The 14,911-nt window shown below is 44.0% G+C and overlaps 1 long non-coding RNA gene across 1 annotated transcript in view; it reads right to left on the minus strand.

Annotated features, from left to right (window-relative positions):
- LOC130325695 (uncharacterized) overlaps nt 1-14,911 on the minus strand; it is a 94,476-nt gene that overhangs the window by 33,614 nt on the left and 45,951 nt on the right. The window contains exon 2 of the long non-coding RNA XR_008870459.1: nt 9,991-10,070. This is a non-coding gene — a long non-coding RNA (uncharacterized LOC130325695). The remainder of the gene's footprint in view (nt 1-9,990; nt 10,071-14,911) is intronic.

The following is a 14,911-nucleotide window of genomic DNA, read 5'->3' on the forward strand; positions in this document are numbered from 1 at the left end:
ACACTGAGCTCTGCTGCATACACAAACACACTGAGCTCTGCTGCATACACATCACACACCCCGAGCTCTGCTGCATACACAAACACACTGAGCTCTGCTGCATACACAAACACACTGAGCTCTGCTGCATACACATCACACACCCTGAGCTCTGCTGCATACACATCACACACCCTGAGCTCTGCTGCATACACAAACACACTGAGCTCTGTTGCATACATATCAAACACAGAGCTGTGCTGCATACATAAACACACTGAGCTATCCTGCATACACACACTGAACTCTGCTGCATACATTAACACATTGAGTAGTTTATTAAGTAGTATCCCTCTCTCATGCCATTTACACGGTATTTTAATTTTTTCTTTATTTTCCTCTACTTGTTATGCATTTTGACAAATTTTTAAGAGTTTTTTTTAACCTTTTTACATTGATCTTGTAATCAGCTGCACAACAGGTGAGGTTGGAGGTACTACTTGTCTCCTCTGCTACATAGCAGGTATTTATATCTCACCTGAATGCTTGCTGACGTCACCGAGGAAGGGAAGAGCGCTTGCGCTCGAAACATGTCTGACTGACTGTCGTTTTTATGGTGTGATGTATCTTCAATAAAGCTGCTTGCAACGAAGTGCTGGACCCTCCGTACTTTCTTCAGTTAGGTTGTACGCGTACGTCCTTGGTCCTTAAGGGATTAAATGGGTTTGTAGGTGTAAAATTGAGTTATGATTTTTAGAAGGGGAGGAGGAAAACAAAAATGAAAACTGGCCAGGTCCTTAAGGCCAAAATGGGCTGAGTCCTAAAGGGGTGAAAGCAAGAGACCCCTTTTTTTTAAAGCTGTTCACCCGCACTTTAACTCAGTATATTGGGTTTATGCGGGTGAGCAAGCTGTCAGTTTCTCTTTAAAATACACCAAGCCCAGAATTTATAAGACAGAGACATAAATTATATAAATTATTATAGGGAGGGGTGCACATTAGGTAGATGATATATATAAGTAGAATATAAATTACATAAGTACTAGTATGATATATGAGGGTGGTAAAGAATGGAAGGATAGGCGATACTAATGTCAACTACCCAGATATTCCTATTATGCCCTAATAAGAGATACCTTACCTTAGGCCATGTTCACATAGCCGAATTTCCAAGCATATTCTGCGGGGACAGAGTCCTATTGATTTCAATCATACAAAGATTATCCAGTTAACTGTCTTTATATGATAATTCCACTCAGAGCTTCCAAATGACTTTCCTTCTGGAAGCAGGCAAGTTATCCCACAATATGTGATATGTTGCAGACACCTGTTAAAGGAAAACTGTCACTTGTTTTCTCCCGCACTATCCACACTGGTGGATAGTGCGGGAGACGCCGATTAAAATGAGCCCTACCTTGTCCGGATCTGCACCGCCGTTCTCCCATAATTGTAGTTTTATTATCTGTTGAAATCTTCCTGTAACTGGCACGGGCGGGGCTTCGGCGCTTAACTGGCACTGACGTCAGCACCGCTTATGAATATTCATCCCCCCTCCCTCCAGTTCTCCCTCTCTTTGCCACTCCTAACTGGGGGGAGGGGGGATGAATATTCATAAGCGGCGCTGACATCAGTGCCAGTTAAGCGCCAAAGCCCCGCCCGTGCCAGTTACAGGAAGATTTCAACAGATAATAAAACTACAATTGCGGGAGAACGGCGGCGCAGATCCGGACAAGGTAGGGCTTTTAACCCCTTAAGGACTCAGGGTTTTTCAGTTTTTGCACGTTCGTTTTTTCCTCCTTACCTTTTAAAAATCATAACCCTTTCAATTTTCCACCTTAAAATCCATATTAGGGCTTATTTTTTGCGTCACCAATTCTACTTTGCAGTGACATCAGTCATTTTGCCCAAAAATTCACGACGAAACGGGAAAAAAAAATCATTGTGCGACAAAATCGAAGGAAAAACGCAATTTTGTAACTTTTGGGGGCTTCCGTTTCTACGCAGTGCATATTTCGGTAAAAATGACACCTTATTATTCTGTAGGTTCATACGGTTAAAATGATATCCTACTTATATAGGTTTGATTTTGTCGTACTTCTGGAAAAAATCATAACTACATGCAGGAAAATTTATACGTTTAAAAATGTCATCTTCTGACCCCTATAACTTTTTTATTTTTCCACGTACAGGGCGGTATGAGGGCTCATTTTTTGCGCTGTGATCTGAAATTTTTATCGGTATGATTTTTGTTTTGATCGGACTTTTTGATCACTTGTTATTCATTTTTTAATGGTATAAAAAGTGACCAAAATACGCTTTTTTGGTGCGTACGCCATTGACCGTGCGGTTTAATTAATGAAATATTTTTATAGTTCAGACATTTACGCACGCGGCGATACCACATATGTTTATTTTTATTTACACTGTTATTTTTTTTATGGGAAAAGGGGGGTGATTCAAACTTTTATTAGGGAAGGGGTTAAATGACCTTTATTAACACTTTTTTTTTGCAGTGTTATAGGTCCCATAGGGACCTATAACACTGCACACACTGATCTCTCATCCTGATCACAGGCGTGTATTAACACGCCTGTGATCAGTGTTATCGGCGCTTGACTGCTCCTGCCTGGATCTCAGGCACGGAGCAGTCATTCGTCGATCGGACACCGAGGTAAGGGCCCTCCCGGTGTCCTGCAAGCTGTTCGGGACGCCGCGATTTCACCGCGGCAGTCCCGAACAGCCCGACTGACTAGCCGGGATACTTTCACTTTAGAAGCGTCGGTCAGCTTTGACCGCCGCTTCTAAAGGGTTAATACCGCACATCGCCACGATCGGCGTTGTGTGGTATTAGCCGCGGGTCCCAGCCGTTGATGAGCGCCGGGACCGACGCGATGTGATTCATATGGCGGGAGCCGGCGCAGGACGTAAATATACGTCCTGCGTCGTTAAAGGGTTAATCAGCGTCTCCCGCACTATCCACCAGTACCTGTGGATAGTGCGGGAGAAAACAAGTGACAGTTTTCCTTTAACCCCTTAAGGACCCTTGACATACGCGTACGTCATGACACCCTGGTACTTAAGGACCCATGACGTACACGTACATCATGGACAATTCCATTCCCCGCCGGGCGGGGATCGGACCGGGATGCCTGCTGAAATCATTCAGCAGGCATCCCGTGCAAACGCACAGGGGGGGGGTCATTAGACCCCCCCATGTCGGCGATCGCAAAAAAAACGCATGCGAATTCACACTTGTGAAACGCTGCAATTCCGGTGATGCGGGTCACTGGTGACCCGCTGACCCGGAGATACATGGTGATCTGGGGTGTAAGATACACCCACGATCACCTTCTGTATCTATGGGGAGGTGGCGATTTCGTCACCCCCCCCAGGATCGCTGCTATTGGGCCCTATTGGGGGTTCAGGGCACTGCATTTGGCCCCCCATTTTTTTTTGGGCCGCAGCGCTTCCCCCCCCCCCCCCATACAGTTTATAGTTACACCAATCACACACAGTACATACTCCCCACCCCCCCAACACACCCCCATGCCCCCGCCCCCCCGACATCGCCACCCCACCACCACCCCCCGCCACCGTAGAAAAAGGCGATGGCTCGCCAGGCATTTTCGGCAGCGGAGGCATACGCTTTTCTTGCCTCCGATTCCGAATCTGCCAGTGAGGACGATGAAGATCCAACATTCTTGTGTTCTTCATCGTCCTCCTCATCATCTAGTACTGATGATGAGTCCCTTGTACGGCGGCGGAGACGCCGCCAGGCGAGGCCACGCACCCCCCCATGATAGTGGCCCAGTGGCCGGCACTAGTACAAGCGACAATGCCGCTGGTACTAGGAGTCCGATCACCCAGACAAGTTTACCGGAGCCCCCTTCCGGTGAACCTGTCTGGAGACCCCCAGAGGGTTATCAGCCACGGGTTCCGGAGTTTGTTGGAGACTCCGGAATCTGGATTGACACGGCCGGGTTCACTGAAATTGACTATTTCAGTTATTTATTCAGTGACGGCCTGGTCAATCTAATGGTGGAGCAGACGAATCTGTACGCCAGGCAGTTCATCGCCCACCACCCAGATTCTTTTTTGGCCAGGCCCAAGGAATGGCGTGCCATTGATGCAGCAGAGATGAGGACATTTTGGGGCCTCTTGCAGCATATGGGCCTGGACAAAAAGCCTAGTGTCAGGCACTACTGGAGCGGGGATGTCCTATACAAGACCCCGCTTTACAGTATGGCCATGACACGGAAGCGGTTCGAGGCCATTCGGAAATGCCTTCATTATGCAGATAATGAGGCATGTCCGCCCCAAGGTGATCCCACCTATGACCGGCATTACAAAGTGAGGCCGGTCATCGATCACTTTGGGGCCAAATTTTTGGAGGCCTACGTACCGCTCAGGGACCTCTCGGTTGAGGAGTCTCTTATCAGTTTTAAGGGGAGATTCATCTTCTGCCAGTATATTCCCTCGAAGCGGGCGCGATATGGCGTGAAGCTCTATAAACTTTGTGAGAGTACCTCCGGGTACACTTACAAGTTTAGAGTGTATGAGGGACGAGATTCCCGTATTGAACCCCCAGATTGTTCCCCCACTCTGGGTGTTAGCGGGAAACTCGTTTGGGAGCTTGTGCACCCATTGCTGGATAAGGGTTACCACGTGTACGTGGACAACTTATATACCAGCATCCCTCTCTTCACATCCCTTGCCGCCCGATCGACGTCAGCTTGTGGGACCATGCGGAAAAACCAGAGAGGCCTCCCTCTAAACTTTGTTAAGACACCTATTCCCAAGGGTGAGTCCCGTGCCCTTGCCCATGAAAACCTGTTGTTGGACAAGTATAAGGATAAGAGGGATGCCCTTATGCTGACCACTATTCATGGCAACGGCAGCTCACCTGTCCCTGTGCGAGGTACCACAACACCAGTCCTCAAGCCCGATTGTATTCTGGACTACAATCGGTATATGGGGAGTTGATCTTTCTGATCAAGTCCTCAAGCCATACATGGCCATGCGCAAAACACGGGTATGGTACAAAAAAGTTGCGGTCTACATGGTACAGGTTGCCATGTACAACGCTTTTGTACTGTCCCAGCACGCTGGCAACACAGGGACATTCCTCCAGTTCCAAGAAGAAGTCCTAAAGGTCCTGATCTTTGGCGACCGGGAAAGAGCAGGCCGAACTTCCCAAGGAACTGGAGTAATAGGTGCCAGGATCTTCCCAGGCCAACACTTTCCAGGTGAAGTCCCCCACACTGGAAAGAAGGGACGAGCCCAGAAAAGATGCAGAGTGTGTTACAAGAGGGGGATACGGAAGGATACCACCACTCAATGTGACACTTGCCCCAATCATCCGGGCCTCTGCATTAAGGATTGCTTCAGGGAGCATCACACTTCCATGGAGTACTAAATTTTCCCTTCTCATTTAAATTTTCCATAATTTGACCCCAATGTACCAAGTCCAGAGTACATTCCAAGTTTTAACCCCATAAACCACTAAATTGCCCAAAATAATGTTTCATCTGGAAAAAAAAACTGATTTTACAAAAAATGGGTCATGGGTCACTGAGTCACTATCATCAGAGACTTTTTAGGTTGCCTCAAATGTGCAGCGCTCTCTCTCCACCTGAGCGGGTGCGCATTTGAGGCAACAGGTTAGGGACGGCCACACACATCACATTCCCAGAATGATGATTCAGAGCACAGGGTTTGGCGTTTCTGGGAACATAATTTATAATTTTATGTCCCACTGTACCTAATTTTTGTTATTTAGTGTACCCCAGTTATTTACCCCATGTAATGCCCCTTGAGGGGGGGGTCCCAATGTTCTGGCTCCATAGGAGAAAGCCAAAGCTCAAGGACCCTGACTGATCTCCGGCACCTCTGAGACCGGTGTGCATGCTGTTTACGCCAAGATATGAGGTATGTCCTTACTCCTAAGAAATGTATTTACATATTTACAATGACATTTTCTCCTTTTACCACTTGTGAAAATGAAAAAGTTGGGGTATTTTTGGGAATTTTTCATTTTCACATCCCACGAATATTTATCAAACACCTGTGGGGTGTTAAGGCTCACTGTACCCCTTGTTACGTTCCTTGAGGGGTGCAGTTTCTAAAATAGTATGCCATGTGTTTTTTTTTTTTGCTGTCCTGGCACCATAGGGGCTTCCGAAATGCGATATGCCCCCCCCCCCCCCTATTTCAGCAAAATTTGCAAATGTGACTCCTTCTCTTCTGAGCATTGTAGTGCGCCCGCAGTGCACTTGACGTCCACACATGGGGTATTTCCATACTCAGAAAAGATGGGGTTACACATTTTGGGGGGCATTTCTCTTATTACCTCTTGTAAAAATGTAAAATTTTGGGAAAAAAAATGCATTTTTGTGGAATATAAGAATAAAAAGACATTTACACATCCAAAGTCGTCAAACAACTGTGGGGTGTTAAGGCTCACTGTACCCCTTGTTACGTTCCTTGAGGGGTGTAGTTTCCAAAATAGTATGCCATGTGGGTTTTTTTTGCTGTCCTGGCACCATAGGGGCTTCCTAAATGGGACCTCCCCACCAAAAAAACATTTCAGCAAAATTTACTTTGCAAAAGCCAAGTGTGACTCCTTCTCTTCTGAGCATTGTAGTACGCCAACAGAGCACTTGACGTGCAAATGAGGTATTTCCATACTCAGAAGAGATGGGGTTACAAATTTTGGGGGTCATTTTCTCCTATTACCCCTTGTAAAAATGTAAAATTTGGGGGGAAAAACCAGCATTTTAGTGAAAAAAATAAATACATTTACATGTCCAACTTTAACAAAAAGTCGACAAACACCTGTGGGGTATTAAGACTCACTGGACCCCTTGTTACGTGCCTTGAGGGGTATACTTTCCAAAATGGTATGCCATGTGTTTTTTTTTTTTTTGCTGTTCTGGCACAATAGGGGCTTCCTAAATGTGACATGCCCCCCAAAAACAATTTCAGAAAAACTCACTCTCCAAAATTCCACTGTTGCTCATTCCCTTCTGAGCCCTCTACTGCGCTCGCCGAACACTTAACATACACATATAAGGTATTTCCTTACTCAAGAGAAATTGGGTTACACATTTTAGGAAGATTTCTCTCCTTTTACCCCTTGTAAAAATTCTAAAATTGGGTCTACAAGAACATGCCAGTTTAAAAAAATGAAGATTTTGAATTTTCTCCTTCACTTTGCTGCTATTCCTGTGAAACACCTAAAGGGTTAACAAACCTTTTGAATATCATTTTGAATACTTTGAGGGGTGCAGTTTGTATAATGGGGTCATTTGTGGGGTATTTCTAAAATGAAGACCCTTCAAATCCACTTCAAAACAGAACTGGTTCCGTGAAAAATTTCGATTTTGAAAATTTTGTGAAAAAATTGAAAATTGCTGCTATACTTTGAAGCCCTCTGATGTCTTCCAAAAGTAAAAACATGTCAACTTTATGATTCAAACATAAAGTAGACATATTGTATATGTGAATCAAGATTTTCCTTATAAGCAGAGAGCTTCCAAGTAAAAAAAAATGCAAAATTTTCAATTTTTTCATCAAATTTAGGAATTTTTCACCAAGAAATGATGCAAGTATCGACAAAATTTTACCGCTAACATAAAGTAGAATATGTCACGAAAAAACAATCTCGGAATCAGAATGAAAGGTAAAAGCATTCCAGAGTTATTAATGTTTAAAGTGACAGTGGTCAGATGTGCAAAAAATGGCCATGTCCTACAGTGAAAATTGGCTGGGTCCTTAAGGGGTTAAAGGTATAAGAATAGATTTAGCATTGGTTTAAAGTGCAGAGGGTAAGGAAAGTACTGCTCCCCCTAACCTGGCCCAGCCAATGTAAAATGAGTTGCTACAGTAAGTGTACATTCACTGGATCAAGTGTTGAAGGCAAAGATGTGAAGCAGGACACCCTGCTTCAGTACTGTAGTAAGTGGCAATATCTACACTGTACAATTAGGGGGCGAAAATCTTGCTTTGTAATTTGGATACATCAGTAGTTTGTCGAATCATCATTTTGTGCCACTAAGAATTACCAGCAGTTGGTTCTGTTCACTAAATGAAGGCTTTGCCTGGTTACTGCAGCTCAGCTTTTACTTTAGTGAACCTGAGCTGAGCTACAGTAATCAGGCATGGCCACTTTGCAGTGAACAGAGCCAAGGCTTACGGCCTTGGGACATTTTCCCTGAAACTTCCCCCTAACCCTTTGGCGACTCATTCCATACATGTATGGCATGTTCCTCCTCAGTGATTATCGCGATCATGGGTTGCCATCGCAGGGTCCCGATGGTTTCCATGGCAGCCAGAGGCCAGCCATAGTACGGCAGCCAGTGAGGTCCATCCATAGGTGTCAGGTAATACAAAGGGTCTATTCACAAGGGCAGAATCCCGCATGAAATGAAAGCCCAATACACTTCATTGGGATTCCACACTCCCGTTGACTGAATTCCGCAAGCGAAATTCCAAGGTGTCAACGGAAGTGCGGAAACCCATAGAAGCGTATGAGCTTTCACTTCAGGCGGAATACCGCCCGTGTGAATAGACCCTAAACAGTTATGCTGTGCTGAAGTAAAGATGTACTGCAGCACAGTATAAAACAGTAAAAAGTAAAAAAAATAAAAAAGGTTTTAATAAATAAAGTGTAACCTTTTTTTTTTAATAAATGCCTCTTCCCAATAAAGCCCTGTATTATCACCCAAAAAAGCACAAACCAATACATAATAGGTATTGCCACATTCGTGTAAAAAAAAGAACAAAAAAAAACATTGTTATTTATCCCACACGATAAACTGTTAGAATCATAAAAGCGCCAGTAACGTAGCATTTATCACAAAAACAGTACCAATAAAAAGTACAGTTCGTCCTGAAAAATATAAGCCCTCAAACAATGCAGTCGGACGAAAAAAACGTAGTACACAAAAAAAAAAATTAGAAAGAAAAAAAAAAAAGGATTTTGTTGTGAAAAGGAAAAAAAGAACACAATAACCTATATAAATTGGGTAATGCCATACTTGTACTGTCCCAGAATAAACATAACAATTTTTACCGCACAGTGAACACAATAAAAAAATGTAAAAAATAACGCCACAAATTTTCACATTTTTCACAATATTTTGGAGCTTCTCACAAAAGTTACCCTAAATTGCACTACGTAAAAACAAAACACACCTTCCAAAGTATAAAAATTACGGTATGGTTTCACCCTACAAAATTAAACAGTAAACTGAAAGATGTCATTGCAAATTAAAATTGGTCTTGCATAAAATATGCCCTCATATGGCCCTGTTGATGAAAATTTGTAAGAGTCATGGCATTTAAAATGTGAGAAGGCAAAAATTTTAATTGGCTGCCTCCTCAAAGGGTTAAAGCGATATTCCAAGATTTAAAGAGTCACTCAAGTTAAAGGGGCTGTCCTATCATCAACACGTATCCCCTATCCATAAAAGAATGATTTCAAGTGTACATTTATCTGCTGGGACCCCTGTGATTGTTAGAACAGGGTCCTGAGTCTCCTCCTGAATTGGAGTGGTGGTCTATGTACATGGCTATGTCTGGAAGCTCACAGACAATAAATGAAGTGGCAGAGCACAAATAGAACTATGATTTTGTCAGGAGACTGGGAAATCTCAGCGGTTGGACCCCCACCATTATTTATCAAAACCTGTGGAGAGGCAAAGTTGCCCATAGCAACCAATCAGCTTGCTTCTTTCATTTTTTAGAGATATTGTTAAGAACGTAAGAAGCAATCTGATTGGTTGCTATGGGCAATTGGGCAACTTTGCCTCTCCACAGGTTTTGCTAAATCCCCCCTTATTACCTATCCTTTGGATAGGGGATAAGATGTATAAGGCCGGAACACACCTTTAATGGTTGGACAACCCCATTTGAACCTAACAGTTAAACCTTTGACAACAACCACTCAGGTATGATGACTACCCATCTCTAACTAATAAAGATGATTGTAGAATGTTTATAGAGTAAATACCTCTGTCAAGCTCCATGACTCGTAATGAACAGTCAGTTTTACAGATAGGGAGATGTCAATCCATATGGCTGACTCGAGTACTGGAATGCAAAATCTGATTAATAGATATAGCCACGTAATGTAAAAAATATATAGGAATGTCACATAACAGGAAGTTCAGAGACATAGCAATGCTAAAGTAAGGGTCGCACAAAAACATAACATGATTGCTGATATTTCATTTGTACCTGGAGTTTTCCTTTAGTTGCTAAGAAACTATATTTAGGATGGCAGTTATAGATGAGCGAACTTACAGTAAATTCAATTCATCACGAACTTCTCGGCTCGGCGGTCGCCGTCTTTTCCTGCATAAATTAGTTCAGGTTTCAGGTGCTCCCGTGGGCTGGAAAAGGTGGATACAGTCCTAGTAGAGTCTTTCCTAGGACTGTATCCACCTTTTCCAGCCCACCGGAGCACCTGAAACCTGAAATAATTTATGCAGGAAAAGTCCGCGACCGCTGAGCCGAGAAGTTTGTGACAAATCGAATTTACTGTAAGTTCGCTCATCTCTAATGGCAGTAAGTCTTTGATCCTTGGGATCCCATACCAACTACTCAGCAGAATTAGTTTGTGCAGGGTGGGGGGTTCCGTCACACACTGATGGGCTGTCCACTGTATAAGGCTTACACTGCCATTATGGTTTCCATTATAAAACAAACTGATCAGTCACAAGACAGACACCAGTACAAGTACAAAAAACAACTGCACTTCTTTTACGCTTTAAGAAAGATCAATTTATCTATTTACAAGAAAAACAAAATATCCATGCAGCTTAGTATGGTCGATTACATCTGGCTCTGAATTTATACTGTGTTAATTTAACAGAGGCTTTCAATCCATCCAATTTAACATGAAATAACATCCCAAGAATGTTTCGGTCATAAGGCCTTTCTCAACTTGTAAGGTCTGGCAACATAAGGAGCAAGGGGAAGATTTATCAAAGACTGTCCAGAGAAAAAGTTGCTGAGTTCCCCATAGCAACAGATCGCTTCTTTAATTTTTGTAAAGGCCTCTGAAAAATGAAAGAAGCGATCCGATTGCTTGCTATGGGCAACTCAGCAGCTTTTCCTCTGGACAGGTTGTAATATATCTCCACCCACGTGATTATATATAAATAGGAAATCTAGTTGTGAGAGGAAAATCCATCTATCTCAGTGTTTTTCAACCAGGGTGCTTCCAGCTGTTGCAAAACTACAACACCCAGGCTGTCCAGGCATGCTAGGAGTTGTAGTAATGCAACAGCTGGAGGCATCCTGGTTGGGAAACACTGGTCTAGCTTGAGAGCAGGCTCTTAACCCCTAAAGGACCAGGTCATTTTACACCTTAGGACCAGAGCGTTTTTTGAACAACTGACCACTGTCACTTTAAGCATTAATAACTCTGTAATGCTTTTACCTATCATTCTGATTCCAAGATTGTTTTTTCGTGACACATTCTACTTTATGTTTTTGGTAAAATTTTGTCGATACTTGCATCGCTTCTTAGTGAAAAATTCCAAAATTTGATGAAAAAATTGAAAATTTTGCATTTTTCTAACTTTGACGCTCTCTGCTTGTAAGGAAAATGGATATTCCAAATAATCTTTTTTTTTTATTCACATATACAATATGTCTACTTTATGTTTGCATCATAAAATTTACGAGTTTTTACTTTTGGAAGACATCAGAGGGCTTCAAAGTTCAGAAGCAATTTTCCAATTTTTCACAAAATTTTCAAAATCACAATTTTTCAGGGACCAGTTCAGGTTTGAAGTGGATTTGAAGGGTCTTCATCTTAGAAATACCCCATAAATGACCCCATTATAAAAACTGCACCCCCCAAAGTATTCAAAATGACATTCAGTCAGCGTTTTAACCCTTTAGGTGTTTCACAGGAATAGCAGCAAAGTGAAGGAGAAAATTCACAATCTAAATTTTTTACACTTGCATGTTCTTGTAGACCCAATTTTTTAATTTTTACAAGGGGTAAAAGGAGAAAATGTATACTTATATTTGTAGCCCAATTTCTCTCGAGTAAGCACATACCTCATATGTCTATGTAAATTGTTCGGCGGGCACAGTAGAGGGCTCAGAAGGGAAGGAGCGACAAGGGGATTTTGGAGAGTACGTTTTTTCTGAAATGGTTTTTGGGGGGCATGTTGCATTTAGGAAGCCCCTATGGTGCCAGAACAGGAAAAAATACCCACATGGCATACCATTTTGGAAACTAGACCCCTTGAGGAACGTAACAAGGAATAAAGTGAGCCTTAATACCCAACAGGTGTTTCACGACTTTTGCATATGTAAAAAAATGTTAAAAAAATTTCACAAAAATGTGTGTTTCCACCCAAATTTCACATGTATGCAAGGGTTAATAACAGAAAATACCCCCCAAAATTTGTAACCCCATCTCTTCTGAGTATGGAGGTACCCCATAAGTTGACCTGAAGTGCACTACGGGCGAACTACAATGCTCAGAAGAGAAGTCATATTTGGCTTTTTGAGAGCAAATTTTGCTCGGGGGGCATGTCGCATTTAGGAAGCCCCTATGGTGCCAGGACAGCAAAATAACCCCCACATGGCATACCATTTTGGAAACTAGACCCCTTGAGGAACGTAACAAGGGGTACAGTGAGCATTTACCCCCCACTGGTATCTGTCAGATCTTTGGAACAGTGGGCTGTACAAAATTTTTTATTTGCACAGCCCACTGTTCCAAAGATCTGTCAGACACCAGTGGGGTGTAAATTCTCACTGCGCCCTTCATTACATTCTGTGAGGGGTGTAGTTTCCGAAATGGGGTCACATGTGGGGTTTTGTTTTTTTTGGGTTTGTCAAAAACGCTGTAACAATCAGCCAGCCCTGTGCAAATCACCTCAAATGTACATGGCGCACTCTCCCTTCTGGGCCTTGTTGTGCGTCCCCAGAGCACTTTGCGCCCACATATGGGGTATCTCCGAAGTCGGGAGAAATTGCATTACAAATTTTGGGGGGCATTTTTCCCTTTTACCTCTTGTCAAAATTAAAAGTATGGGGCAACACCAGCATGTTAGTGTAAAAAATATTTTTTTTTTTTTACACTAACATGCTGGTGTAGACCCCCAACTTCACCTTTTCATAAGGGGTGAAAGGAGAAAAAGCCCCCCAAAATTTGTTAGGCAATTTCTCGCGAGTACAGAGATACCCCATATGTGGCCCTAAACTGTTGCCTTGAAATACGACAGGGCTCCAAAGTGAGAGAGCGCCATGCGCATTTGAGGCCTGAATTAGGGATTTGCATAGGGGTGGACATAGGGGTATTCTACGCCAGTGATTCCCAAACAGGGTGCCTCCAGCTGTTGCAAAACCCCAGCATGCTTGGACAGTCAACGGCTGTCCTGCAATACTGGGAGTTGTTGTTTTGCAACAGCTGGAGGCTCCATTTTGGAAACAGTGGCATACCAGACGTTTTTCATTTTTATTGGGGAGGGGAGGGGGGCTGTGTAGGGGTATGTGTATATGTAGTGTTTTTTACTTTTTATTTTATTATGTGTTAGTGTAGTGTAGTGTTTTCAGGGTACATTCACAGGGGGGGGGGGACCTCCAGCTGTTGCAAAACTACAACTCCCAGCATGCACAGTCCATCAGTGCATGCTGGTAGTTATAGTTTTGCAACAGCTGGAGGCACACGGGTTGGGAAACACTGAGTTAGGAAACAGACAATGTTTCCCAACCAGTGTGCCTCCTGTTGTTGCAAAATCACAACTCCCAAACATTCTCAGGCATGCTGGGAGTAGTAGTTCGGCAACATCTTTAGAGCCAGATGTTGCCGAACTACAACTCCCAGCATGCTTGGAGTTGTAGTTTTGCTACATCTGGAGGACTACAGTTTGCAGACCACTAATACAGTGGTTCCCAATCTGTGCCCTTCCAGATGTTGCAAAACTACAACTCCCAGTATGCCAAAACTGTCCAGGCATGCTGGGAGTTGTAGTTCTGCAACATCTGAAGGGCCAGATGTTACAGAACTACAACTCCCAGCATGCCTGGACAGTAAGGGCATGCTGAGGATGTGTAGTTTTGCAACATCTGGAAGGGCACAGTGGTCTCCAAACTGTGGACCTCCAGATGTTGCAAAACTGCAACTCCCAGCATGCCCAGACACCAAGGGCTGTCTGGGCATGCTGGGAGTTGTAGTTTACAGGGTCCCATTACAGCAATGCATGTCGCTTTACGGCGACGTGCATTGCTGTAAAGGGCCCGACCGCGGCTGAAGAGGAACTCACCTGTCGCCTCCGCCGCCGGGATCCGGGTCTTCAGGGACGAGGTAAGTACCGGGGGCCGGTCCCCAGCACTCCCCCGTCCCCCGCCGCATCCTCTGGTCTTCCTCCCGTCCTCTCCGGACTTCAAGGGGCCGGGCAGGACGGGAGGAAGTAACCGCCCCCCCTGCGATTGGTCGGTTAGTTAACCGACGGATCGCAGGGGATCGGAGGAGGTGGCAGGCTTGCCACCTCGCTCCTAGGCTCCAGCATGGTCCTGGCTGTCTGTGACAGCCGGGATCATGCAAAATTACCGGGCGATCGGGTCCCAGAGACCCGATCAGCCCGGTATCGCCCCCCTCGGCGTTTGCCCTGGATGCCTGCTGAAGGATTTCAGCAGGCACCCGGTTCTGATCTCTGCCCGGCGAGCGGCAGAGAACGGAAAACGCCATGACGTTGTGGAACGTCATTGGTCCTTAAAGCCCAGGGTGCCATGACGTTCCACAACGTCATTGGTCCTTAAGAGGTTAAAGTGTATCTGTCGCCAACAAAAACTTTTGATATAATGTAGATAATACCATTATATGTATATTTGTAATATACATTGATTTAAAAAATTGTATATTTTTGGGTGAAAAAAATGCTGTCCCTGCAGCCATTGCTTGC

The sequence above is a fragment of the Hyla sarda genome, unplaced genomic scaffold, assembly GCF_029499605.1.
Source record: "Hyla sarda isolate aHylSar1 unplaced genomic scaffold, aHylSar1.hap1 scaffold_274, whole genome shotgun sequence".
NCBI classification, from domain to species: domain Eukaryota; kingdom Metazoa; phylum Chordata; class Amphibia; order Anura; family Hylidae; genus Hyla; species Hyla sarda.